The sequence below is a fragment of the Salvia splendens genome, chromosome 21 (assembly GCF_004379255.2).
Source record: "Salvia splendens isolate huo1 chromosome 21, SspV2, whole genome shotgun sequence".
In the NCBI taxonomy this organism is placed as follows: Eukaryota; Viridiplantae; Streptophyta; class Magnoliopsida; order Lamiales; family Lamiaceae; genus Salvia; species Salvia splendens.
This window is the reverse complement of record NC_056052.1, coordinates 18,818,614-18,836,626: the sequence shown is the minus strand read 5'-3', so window position 1 is coordinate 18,836,626 and position 18,013 is coordinate 18,818,614. Positions and strand designations below refer to the sequence as shown.

The window sequence follows — 18,013 nt, the reverse complement described above, 5'->3', positions numbered from 1 at the left end:
AAATAACTACTATAATGGTGTAGGGTGTGTTTGTCCAGAAATTCAGTCCTCTCTATGTATGGTAACTTAATATGCTTTACGAACATGAGAAATACAAAATTATGTAAAATACTGGTTCTATTTCAGGTGGATTAGTGAGATCTTGTTCGATACGAATATATTGGTATTCATTGATACATGTCACGTGTATATACATTAATTAGTTAAATAAACGAGGTGTGAAAGTTATATAAGGTTGATCAGAAAGAATGCAGCAAGAGTAGAGGAAATGCCTAAATACAACTCGGTAGTGGTGGTGATTTTGATCCTCACCACTCTCGCATTTTCCGAATCCTTTAACTATGGGGACGCTCTATCGAAGAGCCTCCTGTGAAAGTTGGAGAAGTAAAGACAAAGGCAGAATGCATGAGGAGAGATAAGCCGTGCATGAGAAGAAGAAAGAAAGCTTGCATGCTGAGATGAAAGTGCTGACTCAGCATCGTGTTGGCAGTGACTGGGCATCTAGTCAGCATATAGTTGGTTAAGAAGTTGGTTATATTGTTAGTTAGGAGTTAGTTGTTTTCCTCGAAAAATATCTAGCTTGGTGTATAAATAGTGAGCTAGCTTCTTCATTGTAACTCGGTTGATTCATTAATGAAGATATATTTCTTCTCTCTCAATCCTTGTTCCATATATTTCGTTTTATGAATTTCCACATGGTATCAGGAGAATATTGATCAATCTATTGCTTATGCATCTCTTTCTCTTCTTTTTCAATGGCTCGCAACACTCGTGGTGCAAATGCTGCTCACATTCCTCCAATGGAGGATGCATCCAGCCCATACTACCTTCATCCAAGTGACAATCCGAGTTTTTAATTGGTTCCTCACGTGCTGACTGGTTCGAACTACATCAACTGGAGTCGATCAGTCACCACTGCTCTCATAGCGAAGAATAAGCTTCCATTTGTGAATGGAGCTCTTCTTCGACCGGCCGAGGATGATTTATTGTTCCCGGCGTGGCTCCGCTGCAATTCCATGGTTGTCTCATGGCTTCGGAACTCAATTTCAGATCAAATCTGTTCCAGCATCATGTACATTGATAATGCACATGAGATCTGGTCTGATCTACGCGATCGCTTCTCTCAATTGGATACAGCTCGTGCTTATCAACTGAGGCAGAAGATCATGTCTCTCACGCAAGGGCACGATGATGTCAACACTTATTTCACAAATCTGCGGATTCTATGGGATGAATATCGCCATTCTCAGCCGATTACTTGGTGTATTTATGGTACTTGCCGATGCAACAGTGCATCAAAATGGAATACATATCAGGAGGAAGAATGTAGCATGCAATTTCTGATCGGGCTCAACGCTAGTTTTTCTCAGATCCGATCAAGCATTCTTTTCATGATTCCTATACCTCCTTTATCCAAGGTTTTCTCTCTTGTTTTGTAGGAAGAGAGGCAGCGTACAATTAATGGTAATGCCTCTTCTACCATTGCTCATCCTCCTATTACTTCTTCGATGAGTGAGCAGCTGTACTCTGCTAATGCTGCTCAATCATATAATAAGAGTCGGCTGTGTTCTCATTGTGGCAAGACTAACCACACAGTAGACAAATGTTTTGTGCTTCATGGATTTCCTCCAAGTTTTGGCAAAGGAAAAGGGAAATTCAATGCAAAGGATAGCAATTTCTCCAAGTCTGTGAACTTTGTGGAGAATACCTTTGATGATTCATGTAATGGTTCTACTGTTGTGCCATCTGCTATGCCTTCAGCTATATCTGTTGATCAGTGTCAGCAGCTCATCAATATGCTGCAGTCTCAACTTGCTGCTACTGCCACTCACTCCTCACCATCCACACCACTTCCATATTCATCCTCTGCCGCACAGAATAATCCTTCCACAAACTCCTTCACAGGTACTATATCCTTCATTCCCTTCATTGCTTCAGTCACTACATCAAATCCACATTGGCTCCTAGACACAGGAGCCACTCACCATGTTTGTTGTGATTTGTCCATGTTCAATACTTATTCTGCCATAAAAAATGCATCTGTGCATCTTCCTAATGGTGCTACTGCTTTAGTTACACACATTGGTTCTATCATACTGAATTCACATATCACTTTATCTTCTGTCCTTTGTGTCCCTAGTTTCAGCTTCAATCTCATCTCCATAAGCTCCTTGACTTCCTCACTTTCATGTAATGTCATTTTCACTCATGACTCCTTTGAAATTCAGGAAGTTTCTCAGGCAATTGTGATTGGGAGGGGTAGCCGAATAGGCAATCTTTACACCCTAGAGCTCTCTGACTCAGAAGATAATAAAGGTTCTTCCATTTCTGCTTCTTTTCCAGCTATTTCTAATTCATTTTCCAGTTCTGCTGTTATTCCCTCTATTAATCTTGTTGCTAATATTGATGTATGGCACAAGAGATTGGGGCATTTATCATATGACAAGTTGAAATCCATGTCTGATGTTCTTCATTTTCCAAATAAAATCATTCCTTCACTGTGTGAAATTTGTCCACTTGCAAAACAAAAACATCTCGCTTTCACAAGATCTGACAGTATAGCAGAATGTTGTTTTGATCTTGTTCATTGTGATACATGGGGTCCTTTCAGCCATCCTACTAATCAAGGGTTCAAATACTTCCTTACTTTAGTAGATAACTGCTCTAGGTTTGTTTGGACATTCCTAATGCAGAACAAGTCAGATGCTGGGGCTATTTTACCTCAGTTCTTCAATACAGTTTTCACTCAGTTTGGCAAGAAAATCAAAGCCATTCATTGTGACAATGCCCATGAGTTCAATATCCCTTCTTTATACTCTTCTTTTGGCACTGTGATCCAACATTCTTGTGTTGAAACCCCCCAACAAAATGCTCGGGTAGAGAGAAAACATCAGCACTTATTGAATGTTGCTAGGAGTCTCCTTTTTCAATCTTTCTTGCCCATTCATTTCTGGGGGGACTGCATTCTCAATGCCTCTTATCTTATAAACAGAATCCCTTCTTCAGTTTTACCAAATAACTCCACTCCATTTCAGATCCTATTCCAGAAACCTCCATCATACTCACATTTAAGAGTTGTTGGATGCATCTGCTATGCATCCACTTTGCAAAGAGGCAGAGACAAATTCTCCCCTAGAGCAAGTAAATGTGTTCTTTTGGGATATCCATCAGATTTTAGGGGTTATAAATTGTTGGATTTGGAGACTTTGCAAGAATTTGTCACAAGGGATGTTGTTTTCCATGAAGATGTTTTTCCCTTCTGTCATTTGACTCCATCTCAGTTTCCATCTTCTGGAAACACAGCAGATACTCAATCTTCATCTGCTATTCTTCCATCAAATAATGACCATAATCTCCCCACACCTTCCATCTCCTCTCCATCTCCCACATCTCTCTGCCCCCCATCCACCTCCTATCCAGAAAATACCCTTTCTAAATCTGGCAGAACAATAAAGCCACCCTCACACCTCACTGATTTTATATGCAATTCTGTGAGCTCCACTTCACCTTATCCAATCTCTTCATACTTCAGCCTATCCAAGCTCTCTCCAGAATATCTCAAATATATCATCATCATGTCTGCCATCTATGAGCCAGCCACATACAAATAAGCCTCCCAACACCCTGAGTGGCAGCAAGCTATGCAAGAGGAGCTGTCAGCTTTTCTAAGAACTGATACTTGGTTCATTACTGTTTTGCCACCGGGGAAGATACCTATTGATTGCAAATGGGTCTATAAAGTCAAGTTCAACCCAGATGCATCAGTGGAAAGGTACAAAGCAATGCTTGTTGCTAAAGGATTCACCCAATTGGAAGGTGTGGATTTCCTAGATACTTTCTCTCCAGTTGCAAAGTTGACTACTGTCAAACTTTTGTTGGCTCTAGCTGCAGTAAAAGGTTGGTCTTTGACTCACCTTGACATCAACAATGCTTTCCTATATGGAGATCTAGAAGAAGATATATATATATGACTCTTCCCCCGGGCTTCAAGGCTGATTGGCAGACTGTTGAAGGGGCAAATTCCCAATCAACCTTAGTTTACAAGCTAAAGAAATCTCTATATGGTCTAAAACAAGCATCTAGGCAATGGTACTTGAAATTCCCTCAAGTTTTGAAAGGTTTTGGTCTGCAACAGTCTGCATCAGACCACTCTTTCTTTTTTAAGCATGATCACACTGGTTTCTTTGGGATAGTTGTGTATGTTGATGACATTCTAGTGGCCACAACTGATCCGGCAATAACAGAGAACTTCAAGGACTTTCTATCTCAACACTTCAAGTCTAAAGATTTGGGAGTTCCTAAATATTTTTTAGGAGTTGAGATAGCTAGAAATAAGAAGGGAATACTGATTTCTCAGAGAAAATATGTCATGGATTTGTTGAGGGATACTGGAATGCTGGGATGTAAACCCTCTGCAGTTCCTATGGATCCTCTAAAGAAACTAAGAGCATATTCAGGGAAGCCTATGGAGGATACATCAAAATATAGAAGGCTGATTGGCAGGCTGCTGTACCTATGCATCACCAGACCTGATGTAACCTTTGCTGTGCATAAATTAAGCCAATATGTGGCCAGCCCTACTGATGAACATTGGGAAGCTGCAGAAAAGATCCTAAGATACTTGAAGAGATCTCCAGGCCATGGCTTATTCTATTCCAGCAGCAGCAAATTGAATCTCAGTATATTCACTGATGCAGATTGGGCATCATGCCAAGACACAAGAAAATCGATGACTGGCTACTGTCTATATCTTGGAAGTTCTTTGATTTCTTGGAAAGCCAAGAAGCAGAATATTGTCTCTAGATCTTCGGAAGAAGCTGAATATAGAGCAATGGCACAAGGCACTTGTGAAGTGGTCTGGGCAGTAGCACTCTTGGCTGATTTTGGAGTTAAAATTGAAAAGGCTGTTCCTTTGTATTGTGATAATCAATCAGCCATTCATATATGCTCTAACCCGGTGTTTCATGAAAGAACTAAACACATCGAGATAGATTGCCACACTGTGAGAGAAAAGTACTTGGAAGGGGTGATTAAACCTTTACACATCAGAAACAATCTGCAGGTTGCTGACATTTTTACTAAACCGTTGGGTCCAATGTCTTTCCATTCCATATTAAGCAAGATGAATTTTAAAAGCCTCTACAATCCATCTTGAAGGGGCATGTGAAAGTTGGAGAAGTAAAGACAAAGGCAAAATGCATGAGGAGAGAAAAGCCGTGCATGAGAAGATGAAAGAAAGCTTGCATGCTGAGATGAAAGTGCTGACTCAGCATCGTGTTGGCAGTGACTGTGCATCTAATCAGCATATAGTTGGTTAAGAAGTTGGTTATATTGTTAGTTAGGAGTTAGCTGTTTTCCTCGAAAAAAATCTAGCTTGTTGTATAAATAGTGAGCTAGCTTCTTCATTGTAACTCGGTTGATTCATTAATGAAGATATATTTCTTCTCTCTCAATCCTTGTTCCATATATTTGGTTTTATGAATTTCCACACCTCCTCTACTTTGAGGCGCAGCGCTCTGGCCGGCTCCCTCACACCCAGAGGGTGAAGTGGCGCAACGACTCTGGCCTTTTTGCTGGCCTCGAACAAGGGGTTTGTTTGACAATCACTTGTTTTATGTTGCGATCTCGTATTTTATCGCATTGCAATTTGAAATAGGTGGACTTGGTGGGAGGCTACTATGATGCCGATGACAATGTGAAGTTTGGGCTGCCAATGGCCTACACAATTACTCTGCTTTCATGGAGTGTTGTTCAATATCGGGACGAAATAGGTGGAGCCAGCGAGCTCGATGTGGCCCTTGAAGCCATCAAACGGGGACTGACTATTTCATCAAAGCTCATCCTCAGCCTCATATTTCTCTGGGCTCATGTACCTCTCTCACCCTCTCTTTCTTAACTTCCATTTATTCTTTTTTTTTCTATGTAAACTTTTCCTAAGTCCTCAAAAGGCTGAAAAGAGTAACTTGATCTTGTAGATCATGCTTCATGTGATGAAATATCCGACTATATTGGTAAATAGTTAGACATTTACTTATCTGCATCGTCATTAATACTTATGTTAAGGTACTCAATAATGACCAATTTATATTTGATTATCATAGCATATTATTGCATGTCGGGTCATGGTGGTGTTCAAATTATCCCACATCATGGAATTAGTAAATGTGTAACCTTATTCCATTAGCATGAGGTCTTTTAGAATCTCCTAATAATAAAATCGTGAGGACTTTGTCTAAAGTGGACAATATCGTACAACCTGATCCGCCTCCATAATGTCAAGATTAGGTTGGTATTTCATGATTAAACAACAAACCTCACTCTTATGACTACTTCAATTATAGATAAATCCTATTATGGCTTATCCCATATTTTAAATCACTATCATCTTGTGTAATAATGACAGTTTATTTGGCAGTTGTTTGAGTTTGGGGATAAATATAGAGGGAGAGCATTCCAGTGGTGAAAGGGTACTATCCATTAGAGATGCCCACCGGTTCTGGTTCCGGCGGTTAACCGCCGAACCGGAACCGGCGGTTCCGGTTCTGAACCGGAACCGTGGCAATTTTCCCGAACTGGAACCGTCGCAATTCGGGTCGCGGTCCGGTTCAGGTTCAAGATATTCCGAACCGGAACCGTCACCGAACCGACAGTTCGGGACGGTTCGGAACCGGCGGTTAACCGGCGGAACCGCCGGTTCGGGCGCTTATATCAAGGCATCGGGGATGGGGCCGATGGTGGCAGCTTTTCAGCTGCAAAACCGGCCGATTTCGGCGGTTAACCGGCGGTTAACCGTGAAAACCGGCGGTTTTTCCCGGAAACCGGCGGTTCCGGCGGTTTTCCCCCAAAACCGCCGGTTTTCCGAATATTCAATTTTTTTTTTCAAATTCGAATTCTTCCATAAGAGTTTCTCTCTTCAATCTCCCAATTCTCTCTCTTTGTCTCCAATTTCTCATTTGTGCTATCGTGCTTCCATTTAATTACGCAAGTGCTACTCTTATTACGCATTGTTATACACTTATACTTGTTCCCGTAGTTCTATAAGTTGTCTTTCTTTCTCAATTGCTAAAACAAAAAAATATGTTATTCCATATTTCTACATTTCTACATAGCAATATGTCATCATTCCAAGAACTACGTGGATTTTGATTCCTCAATAAAATTGTGGATACGTAGGCAACTCAACTTAAATTTGAAAAGTTTAACTTTGAAAGTTTAAGTTGAGCTCAAGACCTTTTCAATTTTTTCCCCCCATTTCATGTTTTTTTCAATGTAAATTATATTACATTGTTGTATGTTGTATACTTGTATACTTGTAGTTGTAGTCTTGTAGATGTATTATGTAGATGTATTGTAAATTGTAATGTATCGTTGTCCGTTACAACTCAAACTCAATAAAATTGATATCATTTTCTCCTTATTCGCCGTATTTCTATTTGAATTATACATTGTCTTGTTCCAATTTGTTATATAAATCCAAATTTCAAATTCAAAAAAAAAAACCAAAAAAAAAACCGAACCGCGAAACCGCCGGTTTCGAACCGGAACCGCCGGTTTTCGAACCGGAACCGGAACCGTGAAATAGCCTCACGGTTCGGTTCCGGTTCCACCTTCGACAAAACAGGAACCGGCGGTTCCGAATCGGAACCGCCGGTTTTTGAACCGTGGGCAACACTTCGGAACCGCCGGTTTTTGAACCGTGGGCAACACTACTATCCATCAGCGAGGGGGTACAATGTGGGCTGCGTTGTGGTTGTACAAAGCCACCGACAATCTCACTTACTTTAACTATGCGATTCAAAATGGAGAGTCATTTGGTGGAACCACTTGGGCCATCGCTGAGTTCAGTTGGGATGTTAAATATGCTGGCGTGCAAGCCATTGCCGCAATCGTAATCTCTATTATTTTCTTCTCACCAACTATTTAATATTATTATTTTCATACAAAATGTGTTGTATGAGTAAAAATTATATGAATGTCATTTTGGACGAATGGTCACTCATCAAATTAAAAAAAAAAGTAAAATCTATTGGGCAATACAAAGTAGAGAAATTAGCTCCCCATATAAGTTTAAAACCTCTATAAATACTTGACTGCCATTGTTTCCTCTCACACAACATTGTACATTACATTTAGAGCATCAGCAGTAGAGGACGTCACTGCGAAATTCCCACCGTCGTGATGAAATTCCGTGGCGGACGTCCGCCATTGTGCGTATCATGCACGGATACGGAATTCCCGCGAGGAATTCGCAGTTCCGCGGCTTTCTGCGGGGAATTCCGTGCGGACGTCCGCTATTACGTTGACTCCCACAGACGTCCGCGCGGAATTCCCTTTTATTGCATTAAATGTTTTTTTTTCGGTTCTTATAAATACATCCCGTTGAACTTCACTTCATTCGCACCACTTGTATTAACAAGTTTTTCTCTTTCTAAATTTCTTTTATGTATCTGTAATGGCCGGTAGTGGTAGTGGTGGTGATGGGCATTATGAACACATGATGTGGCTGATTCACGCACGTGTGCAGGATGCCGCGGAGAGGGAGGAACAAGCGGCCTCGGCGCCGGCGGTGCCTCGACCCATCCACCGTCGCACTATAGTACCCCGAGATCACCTCGCTGCCCACCGTAGGTTGTACGTGGATTACTTTGCGCCGGAGCCACGGTTTGGGGAGAACCTATTCCGGCGAGGGTTTAGGATGCATCGTCCGCTCTTTCTGCGTATCGTGGACGCTTTGTAGTGTCGATACGGGTATTTCAGGGTACAGGAGGATGCGACTGGTAAACCCGGCCACACGCCGATTCAGAAGTGCACTGCCGCAATCAGGCAGCTGGCATACAGAGGCGCGACCGAAATGTTCGATGAGTACCTCCACATCGGCGAGACTACTGTCCGAGAGTGCCTGAAGTATTTTTGTCAGGGGGTTAGGGAGATATTCGGGGATAGGTATCTTCTGAAGCCTACCCCCGAAGATTGTCAGGCTATGTTGGATATGCACGGGAATCAGCACCGGGTCCGGGGATGTTAGGCAGCATAGATTGTATGCACTAGTAGTGGAAGAACTGTCCCGCTGCCTGGAAAGGGATGTACACTACTGATTTCAAGGCCAAGAATCTCACAATGATCCTTGAGGCGGTAGCTGACTACCGTTTGTGGATTTGGCATGCCTATTTTGGAGTAGCCGGGTCGAACAACGACATCAACGTCCTCCAGTAGTCGCCCCTTTTCAACGACCAGTGCATGGGCGTCGGTCCGGCCGTCAACTTCGTCGCCAACGGCAACCAGCACAACATGGGCTATTATTTGGCGGATGGGATATACCCGATGTGGCCCGTCTTTGTGAAGACGATCAGGTGCCCAGCAGATGAAAAGAAGATATACTTTGCGCAACGTTAGGAGGCAGCGCGCAAGGATGTGGAGCGGGCATTTGGTGTGAGCCAGACTCGATGGGCGGCAGTGAAGGGAACAATACGGCTGTGGTACGTTGACAGCATCGCCGACATCATGTACGCATGTATTATCATGCACAACATGATTGTCGAAGATGAAGGTCCAGCACTGATTGATTGGGCCAATGATGATGTTGATGCTGCGGGTCCAAGCCACGACGTGGCTACCAACAATGTACGCATGGGGATGCCCCATGACGAAGTCGATTGAGTCCGTGCATTTGCCGACATGCGCTAAAAACAAGTCCATGTTCGACTCCAGAACAATATTATTGAAGAAGTATGGCAGCGGAGGGGTCGTCGTTGAAATGTATTTTTTAAAATTTGGTGAAATGTACTTTTCTTTTTTTAATGGAATTTTTTCCCCTATTTGTGTCGAAATTTTATTTCCGTAAAGTGTTTAATTCCGGAAATTGTTTAATAGGTGAATTTGTAATTTTTTTTAATGTGGGAATTCCGCCGGGAATTCCGCAGGGGAATTCCGCCACTGTGCAGTGGGAAGTCCGTATGACGTGGCAGGAGATGTTTTTTAGAATTCCGCGGGAAATTCCGCGCCACTGCTAATGCTCTTACTATACATTCAAAAACTTGGTTACCATAGTAGTAAAATTTTGTTACATAATTTTCCCTCTGTTACTTGATTTTTTTTCCATTGTAGTCAAGTAAAATTATCAAATTCTTTTTCAATTTTGCACCAATCGATTAAATATGTTTTATTTTCTTAAATGCGATATTATTCTGTAAATATCCAAAAGAGTGGTAATTAATATAAATATTTGTATTCTTTTAATTTTAAATTAATTTAATATTTTATTTTTTTGTTGTCTAAATCCTTATTAGTATATTTCTTAACTTTATATATATTGGGTCGTGCATTGCACATGCAAGTAAACTGGTTATATTAATAGGGACGTTTCTTTTAACTAATAGAAACATTCATAAATTAAGATTGTGTCACTGCCGCTTTCTTGACACTTTCGAAACTTACGTTATTTTTCTCAATAATTAATAGATGTAACATCAGTTTGCAGTCACCTTTAAATTCCTAGCTTCGTTCTGTCCAGTGACTTAACATTGGCATATATATGTTATAGTTACCAACGGAAGGGAGGAGTGAAGTAGAAAAGAAAATCATAAAGCAATATCGGTCAAAGGCAGAATTCTACATATGTGCTTGCTTGAACATGAACAACTCGACAAATGTGAAGCGCAGCCCGGGCGGTGGAACAACTTGCAGTACGTATCGAACGGGCTGCTTGTGCTAACAGCCTACTCGGACCACCTCCGTTGGAGCAAGCAGAGCCTTGCCTGCGAGGCGGGCGGGTGTGTTCGGGTGGCATGAGATCCTGTCCTTTGTAAAGTCACAAATTGACTATATTTTGGGCGCGAACCCCATGGGAGTGAGGTACTTGGTGGGAGTGGAGCCGTCGTACCCGAAGAGGGTGCAACACAACGGAGCATCGGCCGTGTCGTAGAGAGGTAGCAAGGTTTTTGTTGGGTGCATGCAGGGCTACTATAGCTGGCTCCTCCACAAAGCTCCCAACCCCAATATACTGGTCAAAGCCCTTGTCGGGGGACCCGATCTGTACGATCGCTTCAGAGACAGCAGGTTTAACTTTGCACAAACCGAAGCCTGCACCTACGACACCGCATCTCTTGTTGGAGTTTTGGCCAACTTGAATGGACCTACTCCAAATAAATCTCTCTCTGACACACACACTTGGAATTGCTCCAATTATACAATAAAAATCATTCTTTAATTTCAAACTTTTAGTTTAAGCTTTCACAAACATACTATACACTGATTACCAAAATCATACTAAGTTCGTCAAATTAAAGTTAGAAGACAACTCTCACATCTTCACACAGCTGAATAGCCCAAAGAAAAGAAAAAAGCTAAAATCATAGTATTGTACATTTCTAACCCAAAGTAGTGCCATATCTATGTCACATTAGCAACAAACTCAATTAGTAACACCTCACACCAATCTCATTTTTAACTATTTTCTCACATCAACCATTAAGTGCCTAATCATATTGTTTTCTTGAAATATTCACCATTAAATGTCGCATGGAATGAAAGGGTCATTCTCATACTAATAGATGGAAAGTAACTGTTCTCATAATGGATTGGTGATTTCTAAAAAGTAATTCCTCCGTCCCATAGAAATATACCATATTTTCTTTTTCGTCCGTTCCATAGAAATAGTCCATATCCATTTATGGAAACATTTTTCTTCTTCTTTTTCCTTTATCATTTATAACTTATGAGCCCCACAATCCACTGTACATTTTCAACTATTTTTTTTTTCTTCTCTTTTACTTTACTAATTATACATTAAAATTTTTGTCAATCCCAAATGGCCTATTACTATGGGACGGAGGGAGTATAGAATGAAAGTAGTAATCATTATTTATTCTCCCCTCCATTTCATTATGAGTGAACTACATAAATGGTACATGATCTTTCACTTTCGCACATAAATGGTACCTGATCTTTATTTTATATTGTTTTTGGTACCCAGTGACAAAAATAGCTCTAGGTATCAAACATGTGATTTTTTTGTTATGGAGGATATTTTTTAAAATTTCAATTAAATAGAAAGTACCAAACATGTGATTTTTTTTCTTCATTTCTTATTTCTTTTTTTCTTCTTTCTTTTTTCTTTATACATACATCTATTTGCAAAACATCTAATTAAATTAATTATTTAAAGTAATTAATCAATTGAATATTTTTTATTAAATTATTTTATACTCATTTTAGGATTGAAACACTTAACTATACATATTCAAGTCTTTATATCATTATGAATACAATTCACAATTTTAAATTTTTATTAAGACTATATTGATTAGTTATTAGTTTAATATAAAATAATACTCCCTCTGTCCCATTAGAAATGAAACGTTTTCCTTTTTAGGTTGTCCCAATAAAAATGAAACGTTTCCTAAAATGGAAACAACACTATCTCTACTTTTTGTTCTCTCTTACTTTACTCTCCCTTCATTAACTTACAAAACAACACTGCATAAAATCCCGTGTTAGAAACCAAATGTTGTATATTTATTGGGACGGAGGGAGTATTAATTATTATTATTATTATTATTATTATTATTATTATTATTATTATTATTATTATTATTATTATTATTATTATTATTATTATTATTATTATTATTATGATTATTATTATATAATATTATATGATTCATAATTTAAATAATTATACTATAATTATTTATTAATTACTACTAGTTTATAGTATTATAACAATAATATTATTGTAATAATTAAATATAATTATAGTTATAATTATAATTAAGTATATTTGAATAATATTAAAAAATAAATTAATTATTAATGTATAACATGAAAATAATAATATTAATATTGATTAATAATAATAGTATAAAAAGTGAGGAGAATGAGAGAAGATATTATAATATCACTTTTGGTACTAGTTTTGTGTATGCCCAAATTATCCTCTATGACACAAATGAAAAAATGTATTTGTTTAGAGGGTATTTTGGGATGAAAATCATACTAGGTACAAAAAATGTGATTTATATGTACCAAAAAAGATATAAAATAAAGATCATGTACCATTTACGTGCGAAAGTGAAAGATTAGGTAATGTAGTTCACTCTTTCATTATATGAAGGATGACCTAAATTCATACATGCTTTGATCCGATTTGAATGACAATTTATTTTAGTTCGATGTGTAAATGGAAGTTCATTGAATAATTTGATTCGATTTGGACCCTTGTTTACCTCAATTTAGAATTGGGTTGAGGGCTTGAGTCCTAGCCAAATAATCAGTGGCTATGGGTTCAATCACTTCGGTTCTTTTAAATTTTTGATTTTGTTCGGTTCATAATTTTTAATAATGAATAATGGTCGTCTATCAATTTGATCGCCAATAAATAATAGGTATATATATATTTCATATTTTCTTTGTCCACTGTTAGTAGATATATCAGTTTTCATGTAAAATTTATGTTATAAAAGAGAAAAAAATTATTAGAATATCAATAATTAAAATTAAATAAATAAGAGGGAGGTAAAAAAAAATTGGAGAAGGAAAGACATAAAAAGCGTTGAGTTAGGTTAGGAGTGGCAAAATGGGTAGCGGGTAATGGGTTATTCCCATTTCGACCCGATACCCGATACCTGCCGGGTATTGGGTACCCTCTACCCGACGATAACGGGAAACGAGGAGGGATCGGGTAGTGTATTTTAGAGTTTTGCGGGTACGGATATACCCGCGCGGGTATACCCGATAGTCCCGATAATACCCGATATTATTAGTATTAGCTGTATGCAATCTTTTAATACTTTATAGAATCTAAAAGTTCTAAGAGTTTTTTTGAAATATTTTTATATTCCAACAAACATACATTCACCGGAACTAGCTATAGAGTGTCCCCTTAATTTTATTCTCAATCTATTCAAAGCTTATGATCAAAATTGATATAGTAAATGTTGGTTTGCATTTAATTTTGAATTTTGAATTTGGAAATGTGCAAATTATATATTAAAATATATAAATATGATGTACATACATACTTTGATCATATTTTGATTATTTTCAGTAAGTGAGACTAGAAATCACCACATTTGTGCATAGTTGATAACTGGAATTTTTGCGTGAAGATTGAAGAACAAATTAAAAAACAAAAATCTGAAATCATAGTGCGGCAACAATCTCAAAATTCATTACTATTAAAAAAAACTCAAAGCATAAATATTAATTGGTTTCATGAACTCAACCTTTGGTTTGAAGAACTTTCTGCACAATTGAAGGGTCATACTCAGCATCCGGGTTTTGAATCGGGTACGGGTACCCGCAATGTCGGGTACGGGGTACCCGCAATGTCGGGTACGGGATACCCGACACGGGTATCGAGTAATCCCGACATGTTGCGGGACGGGTATTGGGACAATAAATTTGGCAGAAGTCGCGTACGGGTACCCGACTTGTCGGGTGCGGGTATTCGCGGGTAACCCGTTTCGCTACCCCTAAGTTAGGTTATCAAATGAGCCTAATTTGTGGAAATAAACCAAAATCAAACAAACTCATTTTATTATCTCCTAAATTTAAAGATTTTGAGAGAGTTTTAATATGAAATTAGTAAAATATAATGGTGGAAAGGAAAAAAAATAATTAAAGTAATGTTATTAGATATTGAGACTTTTGAATGTAATATATGCAAAAATTTATAAAAATAGAATCAGACTAATTGTATTAGACGAATTAAATTCTATTATGGAAGTAGTACTAAATTATTTAAAATGAAATTAAAACTAAAACAAATAGGAGTAGTATCACTAAATTATTTAAAATTAAAAATAGGAATAAACCTAGCTGCACTTTCTCACTCTCACCTCCGTCCTCTCTCGGCTGTGCCTCTCATCTCGGCGCCGCTTCTCCGCCTCCTCCGTTGGCTGGGCAATTCCACCTCCTAGCACGCCGCTCGCACATCTCAGGATTGAAAGGTAATCTGTCTTGTCTTCTTCGTGTTCAGCCCGTACAGTACGTAATCAGTATAGATTATTACTTTTGCAGCTTTAATTTTTGAAATCCGTTCAATTCTTCTGGATATATTGTCACAATGCCGTCGGTCACCAAAACCGAACGAAACCTATAGATTTTTCGGTCCAATTTTAGATCGTGTTGGTTGTTTGGGTTCGGTTTTGGGTTACACTAATATTTTGGTCGAAATCCCCAAATTAATCTAGTAATTTAATCGTCAAATAGTTGAAACACCTAATCGACAGCAACTTAAATCCCTCATTGCCTCGCTAGTCCCAGATTCCCAGCCACACTGGTTAGATATTTCTTCAAAATGTATGCAATCTGGTGTAGGACTGAATACTCGATTGGTGGTATGCTTTCAGTTCATTTTCATATTGATAGTCGACTCTGATCCTAAACTGAAACCGTGAATAAGGTAATCTGGTTTAGAAACTAACTAGTAACAGGATTTCACTTCCTAAAAACCCTAGTAGCGTAAGGATCAAATTCGAGAATATGTGTACAAGACACGTCTGTTTTCTTGTGTGTTTCGGTACATTCTATCACATTTGATTTCGGCCTTTTGATATCCGTCATAGAGGGGACTCAGTTTTTTTGCAAATTGGTAATACCCTGTACATGTTTGATGATAACTTTCGAAGGATTTAGCATTTCCATTCATCATCAATCGGTTGTATTTATGGTGTTATCGATTGTGCTTATCTACAGGGAGAGATGAAGAAAGGGATTCACCCTCAAATGCAATGGATATCCTATGTGACCCAAAGCGGTCGGCTTATGCCCGTGATGATGACCAAGATTCATGAGACTGGTAAAGTTTATCATTTGCGAGCAAAGCGGCAAATGGCTCAGAACTTAGGGCAGATAGCCAAGTTCAAGCGTAGATATGGAGAAAAGGAAGGGGAAGGGGAACCTGTAACGGAAAGCGAAACCGGAAATAAATGAATCTACTGAGGTACTAAATGTATGGTAGACTGCCTTGTTTTCTGGTTTGGGACTTGGTTATGATGGTTACTACTCCGCCCCATTAAGATTCGTACAGTTCTGCACTGATGCATGCACGTCATTATCGATTTCTAATCATAATAAAATGTGCTTGTTATCTGTTTGCCCTTCATCAATCTAGAGGAATATAATGCCAGATTATGTTTTATTTGTGATCTCATTTTTTAATCGGTTGTGTTGTGTCTGTCCTCTGGTATCATTGATGTTGCGTCTTGAATTTTATTGTACTGCATTTTAGTTATTGACTTGTTTCATTGCTTAATAAAACTATGTAATTAATTTATCTGACTAGTGATGTTAATTGTCCTGGGATACTTTTACTTAGATAGGAATAATAGGATATGACCTCAAATCCTCTTGCTATTTGGTGCTTAAAATGAAGAATTTATTCGGAGAAGTTGATAGGTTACTCTCCTTGGTTCTTGTAAATGCTTGAATGCAGACGACAAACTTGTGAATTCTGGATTTTGTCCCTAGGTTTATTATCATCATTATTATTTCAGGAATTATAGCCTCAAAATACACGAATCTTGCGATGTTTTTGGTTTTGCACACGAATAGGGGTGAGCAAAAAAACCGTAAACCGAATATCTGAACCGAACCAAACCGAAATTTTGAAATTTGGTTCGGTTATTTCGGTTTTCGGTTCGGTTCGGTTTTGAAAATACAAAAATTTCGGTTTTTCGGTTCGGTTCTGTTCGGGCGAAGAAAAAAACTGAATAACTGAATAGCTGAATTTATGTAATTATTTATTTTATTATATATATGTTACTATTATTTAATTATGACTAAAAGTAAAAGCCCTAATTGGAAACTCTTGTTTCTGAAAAAAACCGAATAACCGAATTTATTTAATTATTTAATTTGTTATATATATGTTACTATTATTTAATTGAAACTATTGAAGACATTTTGGTTGATGTTTTTTATTGTGGAATGTTGATTGCATATTTGTATTTGTTGGTTGATACCTTTGATGGAATAGGGCTATTATCATTTTTATCATGTTATGTTTTGTAGGTTGAAAATTTGTAAGTTTCTGTACTGTTTTCTTTCTCTCCAGATTTCGGTTTTTAATCCGGTTTTCGGTTTTTCGATTTTTCAGGTTTTTATATAATTTCGGTTTTTCGGTTTAGTTCGGGTTTTTAAGTTCGGGTTTTTAAGTTCGGTTTTCGGTTTTCGGTTTTTCGGTTTCGGTTCGGTTTTAGTTTTAGGCGAAATTCGGTTTTTCGGGTTCGGTTCGGTTCGGTTAGGGCGAAAAACTGAACCGAAACCTGAATCCACACCCCTACACACGAAGACATGAACTTCAATCTATTTTGGATTTTCAATCAAAATTGACATTGGCAGCCACCTGAAAATCAAGATTGTTGTTTTGATTTTGGTGTTAGTTTCTAGTGAAATTTATGTGTTTTCATGTGTAAAACCAGAAAAAAAGAAAGTAAATTGTGTATCATGAGTCAAATTTTAAAGCTTGTGTGCAATATAAAAAATGACCCAAGGTTCGTGCCTTTTGATGCAATTAAGTGATTAAACCATTATGATTATTAGAAGAGGAATTATAAAAAGAGAAGGTTCTTAAATTAGCTCATTGTTCCTCCATACTTGGTTTTTTGGTGTGGAAAATTAAAATAGAGAATACATGGTAGAGGTTAAGATTTGTAGGTATTGTTTTCAAAACAATTGACATTTATTGTATTGTCTTATTGCTGCAACTCTACTTTCCCTATCAAGAATCAATTTTCTGCTTGGAATATCCTAACGAGTGGGTGTGGAAAATGCTGCTTTTGGAGAATTTTCTAATTCTTTGCTTCATATTGACAAAATGTGACCTTTGTTTCAATGGGAAGGCAACTATTTTTTAAAGCAACCAGTTTTTGTATGGCACTCCGTCCACTAGATTGAGGTTGAACCAAATTAATACTTGGGGTTGCATTTGAACCATATTTTGTAACTATGACCATGAAAGAGACATAATTTTCTTTAGATTCTTAACTATTAAAGATTTACTCCCTCCATC

The 18,013-nt window shown here is 38.1% G+C and overlaps 1 long non-coding RNA gene and 1 pseudogene across 1 annotated transcript; both read left to right on the top strand.

The window, feature by feature from the left end:
* The first annotated feature begins 268 nt into the window (after positions 1–268).
* On the top strand, positions 269–11,206 carry LOC121784329 (annotated as a pseudogene).
* A 3,590-nt stretch (positions 11,207–14,796) lies between these two features.
* On the top strand, positions 14,797–16,141 carry LOC121783528. Its single transcript, XR_006046587.1, has 2 exons — positions 14,797–14,948; positions 15,697–16,141. It is a non-coding gene; the product is annotated as an uncharacterized LOC121783528 (long non-coding RNA).
* Positions 16,142–18,013: the final 1,872 nt, after the last annotated feature.